The 11,966-nt window shown below is 55.3% G+C and overlaps 27 non-coding genes across 27 annotated transcripts; all 27 read left to right on the top strand.

Annotated features, from left to right (window-relative positions):
- The first annotated feature begins 415 nt into the window (after window positions 1–415).
- On the top strand, window positions 416–487 carry TRNAE-CUC (transfer RNA glutamic acid (anticodon CUC)). Its single transcript has one exon. It is a non-coding gene; the product is annotated as a tRNA-Glu (tRNA).
- Window positions 488–832: 345 nt separating this feature from the next.
- On the top strand, window positions 833–904 carry TRNAE-CUC (transfer RNA glutamic acid (anticodon CUC)). Its single transcript has one exon. It is a non-coding gene; the product is annotated as a tRNA-Glu (tRNA).
- A 345-nt stretch (window positions 905–1,249) lies between these two features.
- On the top strand, window positions 1,250–1,321 carry TRNAE-CUC (transfer RNA glutamic acid (anticodon CUC)). Its single transcript has one exon. It is a non-coding gene; the product is annotated as a tRNA-Glu (tRNA).
- A 345-nt stretch (window positions 1,322–1,666) lies between these two features.
- Window positions 1,667–1,738, top strand: TRNAE-CUC (transfer RNA glutamic acid (anticodon CUC)). The gene has a single exon. It is a non-coding gene; the product is annotated as a tRNA-Glu (tRNA).
- A 345-nt stretch (window positions 1,739–2,083) lies between these two features.
- TRNAE-CUC (transfer RNA glutamic acid (anticodon CUC)) lies at window positions 2,084–2,155 on the top strand. The gene has a single exon. It is a non-coding gene; the product is annotated as a tRNA-Glu (tRNA).
- A 345-nt stretch (window positions 2,156–2,500) lies between these two features.
- Window positions 2,501–2,572, top strand: TRNAE-CUC (transfer RNA glutamic acid (anticodon CUC)). The gene has a single exon. It is a non-coding gene; the product is annotated as a tRNA-Glu (tRNA).
- Window positions 2,573–2,917: 345 nt separating this feature from the next.
- Window positions 2,918–2,989, top strand: TRNAE-CUC (transfer RNA glutamic acid (anticodon CUC)). Its single transcript has one exon. It is a non-coding gene; the product is annotated as a tRNA-Glu (tRNA).
- A 345-nt stretch (window positions 2,990–3,334) lies between these two features.
- On the top strand, window positions 3,335–3,406 carry TRNAE-CUC (transfer RNA glutamic acid (anticodon CUC)). Its single transcript has one exon. It is a non-coding gene; the product is annotated as a tRNA-Glu (tRNA).
- A 345-nt stretch (window positions 3,407–3,751) lies between these two features.
- On the top strand, window positions 3,752–3,823 carry TRNAE-CUC (transfer RNA glutamic acid (anticodon CUC)). Its single transcript has one exon. It is a non-coding gene; the product is annotated as a tRNA-Glu (tRNA).
- A 345-nt stretch (window positions 3,824–4,168) lies between these two features.
- On the top strand, window positions 4,169–4,240 carry TRNAE-CUC (transfer RNA glutamic acid (anticodon CUC)). Its single transcript has one exon. It is a non-coding gene; the product is annotated as a tRNA-Glu (tRNA).
- Window positions 4,241–4,585: 345 nt separating this feature from the next.
- On the top strand, window positions 4,586–4,657 carry TRNAE-CUC (transfer RNA glutamic acid (anticodon CUC)). The gene has a single exon. It is a non-coding gene; the product is annotated as a tRNA-Glu (tRNA).
- A 345-nt stretch (window positions 4,658–5,002) lies between these two features.
- TRNAE-CUC (transfer RNA glutamic acid (anticodon CUC)) lies at window positions 5,003–5,074 on the top strand. Its single transcript has one exon. It is a non-coding gene; the product is annotated as a tRNA-Glu (tRNA).
- Window positions 5,075–5,419: 345 nt separating this feature from the next.
- Window positions 5,420–5,491, top strand: TRNAE-CUC (transfer RNA glutamic acid (anticodon CUC)). Its single transcript has one exon. It is a non-coding gene; the product is annotated as a tRNA-Glu (tRNA).
- A 345-nt stretch (window positions 5,492–5,836) lies between these two features.
- Window positions 5,837–5,908, top strand: TRNAE-CUC (transfer RNA glutamic acid (anticodon CUC)). Its single transcript has one exon. It is a non-coding gene; the product is annotated as a tRNA-Glu (tRNA).
- Window positions 5,909–6,253: 345 nt separating this feature from the next.
- TRNAE-CUC (transfer RNA glutamic acid (anticodon CUC)) lies at window positions 6,254–6,325 on the top strand. The gene has a single exon. It is a non-coding gene; the product is annotated as a tRNA-Glu (tRNA).
- A 345-nt stretch (window positions 6,326–6,670) lies between these two features.
- Window positions 6,671–6,742, top strand: TRNAE-CUC (transfer RNA glutamic acid (anticodon CUC)). Its single transcript has one exon. It is a non-coding gene; the product is annotated as a tRNA-Glu (tRNA).
- A 345-nt stretch (window positions 6,743–7,087) lies between these two features.
- Window positions 7,088–7,159, top strand: TRNAE-CUC (transfer RNA glutamic acid (anticodon CUC)). The gene has a single exon. It is a non-coding gene; the product is annotated as a tRNA-Glu (tRNA).
- A 345-nt stretch (window positions 7,160–7,504) lies between these two features.
- TRNAE-CUC (transfer RNA glutamic acid (anticodon CUC)) lies at window positions 7,505–7,576 on the top strand. Its single transcript has one exon. It is a non-coding gene; the product is annotated as a tRNA-Glu (tRNA).
- Window positions 7,577–7,921: 345 nt separating this feature from the next.
- Window positions 7,922–7,993, top strand: TRNAE-CUC (transfer RNA glutamic acid (anticodon CUC)). Its single transcript has one exon. It is a non-coding gene; the product is annotated as a tRNA-Glu (tRNA).
- A 345-nt stretch (window positions 7,994–8,338) lies between these two features.
- On the top strand, window positions 8,339–8,410 carry TRNAE-CUC (transfer RNA glutamic acid (anticodon CUC)). Its single transcript has one exon. It is a non-coding gene; the product is annotated as a tRNA-Glu (tRNA).
- Window positions 8,411–8,755: 345 nt separating this feature from the next.
- On the top strand, window positions 8,756–8,827 carry TRNAE-CUC (transfer RNA glutamic acid (anticodon CUC)). The gene has a single exon. It is a non-coding gene; the product is annotated as a tRNA-Glu (tRNA).
- A 345-nt stretch (window positions 8,828–9,172) lies between these two features.
- On the top strand, window positions 9,173–9,244 carry TRNAE-CUC (transfer RNA glutamic acid (anticodon CUC)). The gene has a single exon. It is a non-coding gene; the product is annotated as a tRNA-Glu (tRNA).
- A 345-nt stretch (window positions 9,245–9,589) lies between these two features.
- On the top strand, window positions 9,590–9,661 carry TRNAE-CUC (transfer RNA glutamic acid (anticodon CUC)). The gene has a single exon. It is a non-coding gene; the product is annotated as a tRNA-Glu (tRNA).
- A 345-nt stretch (window positions 9,662–10,006) lies between these two features.
- Window positions 10,007–10,078, top strand: TRNAE-CUC (transfer RNA glutamic acid (anticodon CUC)). Its single transcript has one exon. It is a non-coding gene; the product is annotated as a tRNA-Glu (tRNA).
- Window positions 10,079–10,423: 345 nt separating this feature from the next.
- TRNAE-CUC (transfer RNA glutamic acid (anticodon CUC)) lies at window positions 10,424–10,495 on the top strand. The gene has a single exon. It is a non-coding gene; the product is annotated as a tRNA-Glu (tRNA).
- Window positions 10,496–10,840: 345 nt separating this feature from the next.
- Window positions 10,841–10,912, top strand: TRNAE-CUC (transfer RNA glutamic acid (anticodon CUC)). Its single transcript has one exon. It is a non-coding gene; the product is annotated as a tRNA-Glu (tRNA).
- Window positions 10,913–11,257: 345 nt separating this feature from the next.
- TRNAE-CUC (transfer RNA glutamic acid (anticodon CUC)) lies at window positions 11,258–11,329 on the top strand. The gene has a single exon. It is a non-coding gene; the product is annotated as a tRNA-Glu (tRNA).
- Window positions 11,330–11,966: the final 637 nt, after the last annotated feature.

Genomic DNA, 11,966 nt, shown 5'->3' with positions numbered 1-11,966 from the left:
CCTGGTGGTCTAGTGGCTAGGATTCGGCGCTCTCACCGCCGCGGCCCGGGTTCGATTCCCGGTCAGGGAAATTCTTCTTTGCCCTGGTAGTAGCTGGGCACTATCATCTGCGTTTCTGCTTCGTAGAGCCAAGAAAATGCTCCGCCATCCATCGGCCTGGTTTTGTCAGTTCCACTGAGCGTTGTCAAGCTTTTCGCGCTTTTACACCCACATGGCCAACTCGGCCAGCTGTTAAGAGACTAGGACAACCCACTGCTAACCAACTGTAGCTAGAAGAGCCTCCTTCACCCCATTTTGGAGACCTTGGTTCTGAGTGAAGAAAGCCGTATTTGCCCACTCCAAAGCGCCTCAACGCCATCTTCGGTATGTGCCCTTGACTTCCTCACGCTTGCCTGGGAAGCACGGGGCACACCTCTCCCTGGTGGTCTAGTGGCTAGGATTCGGCGCTCTCACCGCCGCGGCCCGGGTTCGATTCCCGGTCAGGGAAATTCTTCTTTGCCCTGGTAGTAGCTGGGCACTATCATCTGCGTTTCTGCTTCGTAGAGCCAAGAAAATGCTCCGCCATCCATCGGCCTGGTTTTGTCAGTTCCACTGAGCGTTGTCAAGCTTTTCGCGCTTTTACACCCACATGGCCAACTCGGCCAGCTGTTAAGAGACTAGGACAACCCACTGCTAACCAACTGTAGCTAGAAGAGCCTCCTTCACCCCATTTTGGAGACCTTGGTTCTGAGTGAAGAAAGCCGTATTTGCCCACTCCAAAGCGCCTCAACGCCATCTTCGGTATGTGCCCTTGACTTCCTCGCGCTTGCCTGGGAAGCACGGGGCACACCTCTCCCTGGTGGTCTAGTGGCTAGGATTCGGCGCTCTCACCGCCGCGGCCCGGGTTCGATTCCCGGTCAGGGAAATTCTTCTTTGCCCTGGTAGTAGCTGGGCACTATCATCTGCGTTTCTGCTTCGTAGAGCCAAGAAAATGCTCCGCCATCCATCGGCCTGGTTTTGTCAGTTCCACTGAGCGTTGTCAAGCTTTTCGCGCTTTTACACCCACATGGCCAACTCGGCCAGCTGTTAAGAGACTAGGACAACCCACTGCTAACCAACTGTAGCTAGAAGAGCCTCCTTCACCCCATTTTGGAGACCTTGGTTCTGAGTGAAGAAAGCCGTATTTGCCCACTCCAAAGCGCCTCAACGCCATCTTCGGTATGTGCCCTTGACTTCCTCGCGCTTGCCTGGGAAGCACGGGGCACACCTCTCCCTGGTGGTCTAGTGGCTAGGATTTGGCGCTCTCACCGCCGCGGCCCGGGTTCGATTCCCGGTCAGGGAAATTCTTCTTTGCCCTGGTAGTAGCTGGGCACTATCATCTGCGTTTCTGCTTCGTAGAGCCAAGAAAATGCTCCGCCATCCATCGGCCTGGTTTTGTCAGTTCCACTGAGCGTTGTCAAGCTTTTCGCGCTTTTACACCCACATGGCCAACTCGGCCAGCTGTTAAGAGACTAGGACAACCCACTGCTAACCAACTGTAGCTAGAAGAGCCTCCTTCACCCCATTTTGGAGACCTTGGTTCTGAGTGAAGAAAGCCGTATTTGCCCACTCCAAAGCGCCTCAACGCCATCTTCGGTATGTGCCCTTGACTTCCTCGCGCTTGCCTGGGAAGCACGGGGCACACCTCTCCCTGGTGGTCTAGTGGCTAGGATTCGGCGCTCTCACCGCCGCGGCCCGGGTTCGATTCCCGGTCAGGGAAATTCTTCTTTGCCCTGGTAGTAGCTGGGCACTATCATCTGCGTTTCTGCTTCGTAGAGCCAAGAAAATGCTCCGCCATCCATCGGCCTGGTTTTGTCAGTTCCACTGAGCGTTGTCAAGCTTTTCGCGCTTTTACACCCACATGGCCAACTCGGCCAGCTGTTAAGAGACTAGGACAACCCACTGCTAACCAACTGTAGCTAGAAGAGCCTCCTTCACCCCATTTTGGAGACCTTGGTTCTGAGTGAAGAAAGCCGTATTTGCCCACTCCAAAGCGCCTCAACGCCATCTTCGGTATGTGCCCTTGACTTCCTCGCGCTTGCCTGGGAAGCACGGGGCACACCTCTCCCTGGTGGTCTAGTGGCTAGGATTCGGCGCTCTCACCGCCGCGGCCCGGGTTCGATTCCCGGTCAGGGAAATTCTTCTTTGCCCTGGTAGTAGCTGGGCACTATCATCTGCGTTTCTGCTTCGTAGAGCCAAGAAAATGCTCCGCCATCCATCGGCCTGGTTTTGTCAGTTCCACTGAGCGTTGTCAAGCTTTTCGCGCTTTTACACCCACATGGCCAACTCGGCCAGCTGTTAAGAGACTAGGACAACCCACTGCTAACCAACTGTAGCTAGAAGAGCCTCCTTCACCCCATTTTGGAGACCTTGGTTCTGAGTGAAGAAAGCCGTATTTGCCCACTCCAAAGCGCCTCAACGCCATCTTCGGTATGTGCCCTTGACTTCCTCGCGCTTGCCTGGGAAGCACGGGGCACACCTCTCCCTGGTGGTCTAGTGGCTAGGATTCGGCGCTCTCACCGCCGCGGCCCGGGTTCGATTCCCGGTCAGGGAAATTCTTCTTTGCCCTGGTAGTAGCTGGGCACTATCATCTGCGTTTCTGCTTCGTAGAGCCAAGAAAATGCTCCGCCATCCATCGGCCTGGTTTTGTCAGTTCCACTGAGCGTTGTCAAGCTTTTCGCGCTTTTACACCCACATGGCCAACTCGGCCAGCTGTTAAGAGACTAGGACAACCCACTGCTAACCAACTGTAGCTAGAAGAGCCTCCTTCACCCCATTTTGGAGACCTTGGTTCTGAGTGAAGAAAGCCGTATTTGCCCACTCCAAAGCGCCTCAACGCCATCTTCGGTATGTGCCCTTGACTTCCTCGCGCTTGCCTGGGAAGCACGGGGCACACCTCTCCCTGGTGGTCTAGTGGCTAGGATTCGGCGCTCTCACCGCCGCGGCCCGGGTTCGATTCCCGGTCAGGGAAATTCTTCTTTGCCCTGGTAGTAGCTGGGCACTATCATCTGCGTTTCTGCTTCGTAGAGCCAAGAAAATGCTCCGCCATCCATCGGCCTGGTTTTGTCAGTTCCACTGAGCGTTGTCAAGCTTTTCGCGCTTTTACACCCACATGGCCAACTCGGCCAGCTGTTAAGAGACTAGGACAACCCACTGCTAACCAACTGTAGCTAGAAGAGCCTCCTTCACCCCATTTTGGAGACCTTGGTTCTGAGTGAAGAAAGCCGTATTTGCCCACTCCAAAGCGCCTCAACGCCATCTTCGGTATGTGCCCTTGACTTCCTCGCGCTTGCCTGGGAAGCACGGGGCACACCTCTCCCTGGTGGTCTAGTGGCTAGGATTCGGCGCTCTCACCGCCGCGGCCCGGGTTCGATTCCCGGTCAGGGAAATTCTTCTTTGCCCTGGTAGTAGCTGGGCACTATCATCTGCGTTTCTGCTTCGTAGAGCCAAGAAAATGCTCCGCCATCCATCGGCCTGGTTTTGTCAGTTCCACTGAGCGTTGTCAAGCTTTTCGCGCTTTTACACCCACATGGCCAACTCGGCCAGCTGTTAAGAGACTAGGACAACCCACTGCTAACCAACTGTAGCTAGAAGAGCCTCCTTCACCCCATTTTGGAGACCTTGGTTCTGAGTGAAGAAAGCCGTATTTGCCCACTCCAAAGCGCCTCAACGCCATCTTCGGTATGTGCCCTTGACTTCCTCGCGCTTGCCTGGGAAGCACGGGGCACACCTCTCCCTGGTGGTCTAGTGGCTAGGATTCGGCGCTCTCACCGCCGCGGCCCGGGTTCGATTCCCGGTCAGGGAAATTCTTCTTTGCCCTGGTAGTAGCTGGGCACTATCATCTGCGTTTCTGCTTCGTAGAGCCAAGAAAATGCTCCGCCATCCATCGGCCTGGTTTTGTCAGTTCCACTGAGCGTTGTCAAGCTTTTCGCGCTTTTACACCCACATGGCCAACTCGGCCAGCTGTTAAGAGACTAGGACAACCCACTGCTAACCAACTGTAGCTAGAAGAGCCTCCTTCACCCCATTTTGGAGACCTTGGTTCTGAGTGAAGAAAGCCGTATTTGCCCACTCCAAAGCGCCTCAACGCCATCTTCGGTATGTGCCCTTGACTTCCTCGCGCTTGCCTGGGAAGCACGGGGCACACCTCTCCCTGGTGGTCTAGTGGCTAGGATTCGGCGCTCTCACCGCCGCGGCCCGGGTTCGATTCCCGGTCAGGGAAATTCTTCTTTGCCCTGGTAGTAGCTGGGCACTATCATCTGCGTTTCTGCTTCGTAGAGCCAAGAAAATGCTCCGCCATCCATCGGCCTGGTTTTGTCAGTTCCACTGAGCGTTGTCAAGCTTTTCGCGCTTTTACACCCACATGGCCAACTCGGCCAGCTGTTAAGAGACTAGGACAACCCACTGCTAACCAACTGTAGCTAGAAGAGCCTCCTTCACCCCATTTTGGAGACCTTGGTTCTGAGTGAAGAAAGCCGTATTTGCCCACTCCAAAGCGCCTCAACGCCATCTTCGGTATGTGCCCTTGACTTCCTCACGCTTGCCTGGGAAGCACGGGGCACACCTCTCCCTGGTGGTCTAGTGGCTAGGATTCGGCGCTCTCACCGCCGCGGCCCGGGTTCGATTCCCGGTCAGGGAAATTCTTCTTTGCCCTGGTAGTAGCTGGGCACTATCATCTGCGTTTCTGCTTCGTAGAGCCAAGAAAATGCTCCGCCATCCATCGGCCTGGTTTTGTCAGTTCCACTGAGCGTTGTCAAGCTTTTCGCGCTTTTACACCCACATGGCCAACTCGGCCAGCTGTTAAGAGACTAGGACAACCCACTGCTAACCAACTGTAGCTAGAAGAGCCTCCTTCACCCCATTTTGGAGACCTTGGTTCTGAGTGAAGAAAGCCGTATTTGCCCACTCCAAAGCGCCTCAACGCCATCTTCGGTATGTGCCCTTGACTTCCTCACGCTTGCCTGGGAAGCACGGGGCACACCTCTCCCTGGTGGTCTAGTGGCTAGGATTCGGCGCTCTCACCGCCGCGGCCCGGGTTCGATTCCCGGTCAGGGAAATTCTTCTTTGCCCTGGTAGTAGCTGGGCACTATCATCTGCGTTTCTGCTTCGTAGAGCCAAGAAAATGCTCCGCCATCCATCGGCCTGGTTTTGTCAGTTCCACTGAGCGTTGTCAAGCTTTTCGCGCTTTTACACCCACATGGCCAACTCGGCCAGCTGTTAAGAGACTAGGACAACCCACTGCTAACCAACTGTAGCTAGAAGAGCCTCCTTCACCCCATTTTGGAGACCTTGGTTCTGAGTGAAGAAAGCCGTATTTGCCCACTCCAAAGCGCCTCAACGCCATCTTCGGTATGTGCCCTTGACTTCCTCGCGCTTGCCTGGGAAGCACGGGGCACACCTCTCCCTGGTGGTCTAGTGGCTAGGATTCGGCGCTCTCACCGCCGCGGCCCGGGTTCGATTCCCGGTCAGGGAAATTCTTCTTTGCCCTGGTAGTAGCTGGGCACTATCATCTGCGTTTCTGCTTCGTAGAGCCAAGAAAATGCTCCGCCATCCATCGGCCTGGTTTTGTCAGTTCCACTGAGCGTTGTCAAGCTTTTCGCGCTTTTACACCCACATGGCCAACTCGGCCAGCTGTTAAGAGACTAGGACAACCCACTGCTAACCAACTGTAGCTAGAAGAGCCTCCTTCACCCCATTTTGGAGACCTTGGTTCTGAGTGAAGAAAGCCGTATTTGCCCACTCCAAAGCGCCTCAACGCCATCTTCGGTATGTGCCCTTGACTTCCTCACGCTTGCCTGGGAAGCACGGGGCACACCTCTCCCTGGTGGTCTAGTGGCTAGGATTCGGCGCTCTCACCGCCGCGGCCCGGGTTCGATTCCCGGTCAGGGAAATTCTTCTTTGCCCTGGTAGTAGCTGGGCACTATCATCTGCGTTTCTGCTTCGTAGAGCCAAGAAAATGCTCCGCCATCCATCGGCCTGGTTTTGTCAGTTCCACTGAGCGTTGTCAAGCTTTTCGCGCTTTTACACCCACATGGCCAACTCGGCCAGCTGTTAAGAGACTAGGACAACCCACTGCTAACCAACTGTAGCTAGAAGAGCCTCCTTCACCCCATTTTGGAGACCTTGGTTCTGAGTGAAGAAAGCCGTATTTGCCCACTCCAAAGCGCCTCAACGCCATCTTCGGTATGTGCCCTTGACTTCCTCGCGCTTGCCTGGGAAGCACGGGGCACACCTCTCCCTGGTGGTCTAGTGGCTAGGATTTGGCGCTCTCACCGCCGCGGCCCGGGTTCGATTCCCGGTCAGGGAAATTCTTCTTTGCCCTGGTAGTAGCTGGGCACTATCATCTGCGTTTCTGCTTCGTAGAGCCAAGAAAATGCTCCGCCATCCATCGGCCTGGTTTTGTCAGTTCCACTGAGCGTTGTCAAGCTTTTCGCGCTTTTACACCCACATGGCCAACTCGGCCAGCTGTTAAGAGACTAGGACAACCCACTGCTAACCAACTGTAGCTAGAAGAGCCTCCTTCACCCCATTTTGGAGACCTTGGTTCTGAGTGAAGAAAGCCGTATTTGCCCACTCCAAAGCGCCTCAACGCCATCTTCGGTATGTGCCCTTGACTTCCTCGCGCTTGCCTGGGAAGCACGGGGCACACCTCTCCCTGGTGGTCTAGTGGCTAGGATTCGGCGCTCTCACCGCCGCGGCCCGGGTTCGATTCCCGGTCAGGGAAATTCTTCTTTGCCCTGGTAGTAGCTGGGCACTATCATCTGCGTTTCTGCTTCGTAGAGCCAAGAAAATGCTCCGCCATCCATCGGCCTGGTTTTGTCAGTTCCACTGAGCGTTGTCAAGCTTTTCGCGCTTTTACACCCACATGGCCAACTCGGCCAGCTGTTAAGAGACTAGGACAACCCACTGCTAACCAACTGTAGCTAGAAGAGCCTCCTTCACCCCATTTTGGAGACCTTGGTTCTGAGTGAAGAAAGCCGTATTTGCCCACTCCAAAGCGCCTCAACGCCATCTTCGGTATGTGCCCTTGACTTCCTCACGCTTGCCTGGGAAGCACGGGGCACACCTCTCCCTGGTGGTCTAGTGGCTAGGATTCGGCGCTCTCACCGCCGCGGCCCGGGTTCGATTCCCGGTCAGGGAAATTCTTCTTTGCCCTGGTAGTAGCTGGGCACTATCATCTGCGTTTCTGCTTCGTAGAGCCAAGAAAATGCTCCGCCATCCATCGGCCTGGTTTTGTCAGTTCCACTGAGCGTTGTCAAGCTTTTCGCGCTTTTACACCCACATGGCCAACTCGGCCAGCTGTTAAGAGACTAGGACAACCCACTGCTAACCAACTGTAGCTAGAAGAGCCTCCTTCACCCCATTTTGGAGACCTTGGTTCAGAGTGAAGAAAGCCGTATTTGCCCACTCCAAAGCGCCTCAACGCCATCTTCGGTATGTGCCCTTGACTTCCTCGCGCTTGCCTGGGAAGCACGGGGCACACCTCTCCCTGGTGGTCTAGTGGCTAGGATTTGGCGCTCTCACCGCCGCGGCCCGGGTTCGATTCCCGGTCAGGGAAATTCTTCTTTGCCCTGGTAGTAGCTGGGCACTATCATCTGCGTTTCTGCTTCGTAGAGCCAAGAAAATGCTCCGCCATCCATCGGCCTGGTTTTGTCAGTTCCACTGAGCGTTGTCAAGCTTTTCGCGCTTTTACACCCACATGGCCAACTCGGCCAGCTGTTAAGAGACTAGGACAACCCACTGCTAACCAACTGTAGCTAGAAGAGCCTCCTTCACCCCATTTTGGAGACCTTGGTTCTGAGTGAAGAAAGCCGTATTTGCCCACTCCAAAGCGCCTCAACGCCATCTTCGGTATGTGCCCTTGACTTCCTCGCGCTTGCCTGGGAAGCACGGGGCACACCTCTCCCTGGTGGTCTAGTGGCTAGGATTCGGCGCTCTCACCGCCGCGGCCCGGGTTCGATTCCCGGTCAGGGAAATTCTTCTTTGCCCTGGTAGTAGCTGGGCACTATCATCTGCGTTTCTGCTTCGTAGAGCCAAGAAAATGCTCCGCCATCCATCGGCCTGGTTTTGTCAGTTCCACTGAGCGTTGTCAAGCTTTTCGCGCTTTTACACCCACATGGCCAACTCGGCCAGCTGTTAAGAGACTAGGACAACCCACTGCTAACCAACTGTAGCTAGAAGAGCCTCCTTCACCCCATTTTGGAGACCTTGGTTCTGAGTGAAGAAAGCCGTATTTGCCCACTCCAAAGCGCCTCAACGCCATCTTCGGTATGTGCCCTTGACTTCCTCGCGCTTGCCTGGGAAGCACGGGGCACACCTCTCCCTGGTGGTCTAGTGGCTAGGATTCGGCGCTCTCACCGCCGCGGCCCGGGTTCGATTCCCGGTCAGGGAAATTCTTCTTTGCCCTGGTAGTAGCTGGGCACTATCATCTGCGTTTCTGCTTCGTAGAGCCAAGAAAATGCTCCGCCATCCATCGGCCTGGTTTTGTCAGTTCCACTGAGCGTTGTCAAGCTTTTCGCGCTTTTACACCCACATGGCCAACTCGGCCAGCTGTTAAGAGACTAGGACAACCCACTGCTAACCAACTGTAGCTAGAAGAGCCTCCTTCACCCCATTTTGGAGACCTTGGTTCTGAGTGAAGAAAGCCGTATTTGCCCACTCCAAAGCGCCTCAACGCCATCTTCGGTATGTGCCCTTGACTTCCTCGCGCTTGCCTGGGAAGCACGGGGCACACCTCTCCCTGGTGGTCTAGTGGCTAGGATTCGGCGCTCTCACCGCCGCGGCCCGGGTTCGATTCCCGGTCAGGGAAATTCTTCTTTGCCCTGGTAGTAGCTGGGCACTATCATCTGCGTTTCTGCTTCGTAGAGCCAAGAAAATGCTCCGCCATCCATCGGCCTGGTTTTGTCAGTTCCACTGAGCGTTGTCAAGCTTTTCGCGCTTTTACACCCACATGGCCAACTCGGCCAGCTGTTAAGAGACTAGGACAACCCACTGCTAACCAACTGTAGCTAGAAGAGCCTCCTTCACCCCATTTTGGAGACCTTGGTTCTGAGTGAAGAAAGCCGTATTTGCCCACTCCAAAGCGCCTCAACGCCATCTTCGGTATGTGCCCTTGACTTCCTCGCGCTTGCCTGGGAAGCACGGGGCACACCTCTCCCTGGTGGTCTAGTGGCTAGGATTCGGCGCTCTCACCGCCGCGGCCCGGGTTCGATTCCCGGTCAGGGAAATTCTTCTTTGCCCTGGTAGTAGCTGGGCACTATCATCTGCGTTTCTGCTTCGTAGAGCCAAGAAAATGCTCCGCCATCCATCGGCCTGGTTTTGTCAGTTCCACTGAGCGTTGTCAAGCTTTTCGCGCTTTTACACCCACATGGCCAACTCGGCCAGCTGTTAAGAGACTAGGACAACCCACTGCTAACCAACTGTAGCTAGAAGAGCCTCCTTCACCCCATTTTGGAGACCTTGGTTCTGAGTGAAGAAAGCCGTATTTGCCAACTCCAAAGCGCCTCAACGCCATCTTCGGTATGTGCCCTTGACTTCCTCGCGCTTGCCTGGGAAGCACGGGGCACACCTCTCCCTGGTGGTCTAGTGGCTAGGATTCGGCGCTCTCACCGCCGCGGCCCGGGTTCGATTCCCGGTCAGGGAAATTCTTCTTTGCCCTGGTAGTAGCTGGGCACTATCATCTGCGTTTCTGCTTCGTAGAGCCAAGAAAATGCTCCGCCATCCATCGGCCTGGTTTTGTCAGTTCCACTGAGCGTTGTCAAGCTTTTCGCGCTTTTACACCCACATGGCCAACTCGGCCAGCTGTTAAGAGACTAGGACAACCCACTGCTAACCAACTGTAGCTAGAAGAGCCTCCTTCACCCCATTTTGGAGACCTTGGTTCTGAGTGAAGAAAGCCGTATTTGCCCACTCCAAAGCGCCTCAACGCCATCTTCGGTATGTGCCCTTGACTTCCTCGCGCTTGCCTGGGAAGCACGGGGCACACCTCTCCCTGGTGGTCTAGTGGCTAGGATTCGGCGCTCTCACCGCCGCGGCCCGGGTTCGATTCCCGGTCAGGGAAATTCTTCTTTGCCCTGGTAGTAGCTGGGCACTATCATCTGCGTTTCTGCTTCGTAGAGCCAAGAAAATGCTCCGCCATCCATCGGCCTGGTTTTGTCAGTTCCACTGAGCGTTGTCAAGCTTTTCGCGCTTTTACACCCACATGGCCAACTCGGCCAGCTGTTAAGAGACTAGGACAACCCACTGCTAACCAACTGTAGCTAGAAGAGCCTCCTTCACCCCATTTTGGAGACCTTGGTTCTGAGTGAAGAAAGCCGTATTTGCCCACTCCAAAGCGCCTCAACGCCATCTTCGGTATGTGCCCTTGACTTCCTCGCGCTTGCCTGGGAAGCACGGGGCACACCTCTCCCTGGTGGTCTAGTGGCTAGGATTCGGCGCTCTCACCGCCGCGGCCCGGGTTCGATTCCCGGTCAGGGAAATTCTTCTTTGCCCTGGTAGTAGCTGGGCACTATCATCTGCGTTTCTGCTTCGTAGAGCCAAGAAAATGCTCCGCCATCCATCGGCCTGGTTTTGTCAGTTCCACTGAGCGTTGTCAAGCTTTTCGCGCTTTTACACCCACATGGCCAACTCGGCCAGCTGTTAAGAGACTAGGACAACCCACTGCTAACCAACTGTAGCTAGAAGAGCCTCCTTCACCCCATTTTGGAGACCTTGGTTCTGAGTGAAGAAAGCCGTATTTGCCCACTCCAAAGCGCCTCAACGCCATCTTCGGTATGTGCCCTTGACTTCCTCGCGCTTGCCTGGGAAGCACGGGGCACACCTCTCCCTGGTGGTCTAGTGGCTAGGATTCGGCGCTCTCACCGCCGCGGCCCGGGTTCGATTCCCGGTCAGGGAAATTCTTCTTTGCCCTGGTAGTAGCTGGGCACTATCATCTGCGTTTCTGCTTCGTAGAGCCAAGAAAATGCTCCGCCATCCATCGGCCTGGTTTTGTCAGTTCCACTGAGCGTTGTCAAGCTTTTCGCGCTTTTACACCCACATGGCCAACTCGGCCAGCTGTTAAGAGACTAGGACAACCCACTGCTAACCAACTGTAGCTAGAAGAGCCTCCTTCACCCCATTTTGGAGACCTTGGTTCTGAGTGAAGAAAGCCGTATTTGCCCACTCCAAAGCGCCTCAACGCCATCTTCGGTATGTGCCCTTGACTTCCTCGCGCTTGCCTGGGAAGCACGGGGCACACCTCTCCCTGGTGGTCTAGTGGCTAGGATTCGGCGCTCTCACCGCCGCGGCCCGGGTTCGATTCCCGGTCAGGGAAATTCTTCTTTGCCCTGGTAGTAGCTGGGCACTATCATCTGCGTTTCTGCTTCGTAGAGCCAAGAAAATGCTCCGCCATCCATCGGCCTGGTTTTGTCAGTTCCACTGAGCGTTGTCAAGCTTTTCGCGCTTTTACACCCACATGGCCAACTCGGCCAGCTGTTAAGAGACTAGGACAACCCACTGCTAACCAACTGTAGCTAGAAGAGCCTCCTTCACCCCATTTTGGAGACCTTGGTTCTGAGTGAAGAAAGCCGTATTTGCCCACTCCAAAGCGCCTCAACGCCATCTTCGGTATGTGCCCTTGACTTCCTCGCGCTTGCCTGGGAAGCACGGGGCACACCTCTCCCTGGTGGTCTAGTGGCTAGGATTCGGCGCTCTCACCGCCGCGGCCCGGGTTCGATTCCCTCTCGCGTGTGTAGACACACGCGAGACAGATAATGCTCCGCCATCCATCGGCCTGGTTTTGTCAGTTCCACTGAGCGTTGTCAAGCTTTTCGCGCTTTTACACCCACATGGCCAACTCGGCCAGCTGTTAAGAGACTAGGACAACCCACTGCTAACCAACTGTAGCTAGAAGAGCCTCCTTCACCCCATTTTGGAGACCTTGGTTCTGAGTGAAGAAAGCCGTATTTGCC

This window comes from Aquarana catesbeiana, linkage group LG09 (genome assembly GCF_042186555.1).
Source record: "Aquarana catesbeiana isolate 2022-GZ linkage group LG09, ASM4218655v1, whole genome shotgun sequence".
NCBI lineage: Eukaryota > Metazoa > Chordata > Amphibia > Anura > Ranidae > Aquarana > Aquarana catesbeiana.
Note: the sequence above shows the minus strand (reverse complement) of the source record. Positions and strands in the feature narration are given on the sequence as shown.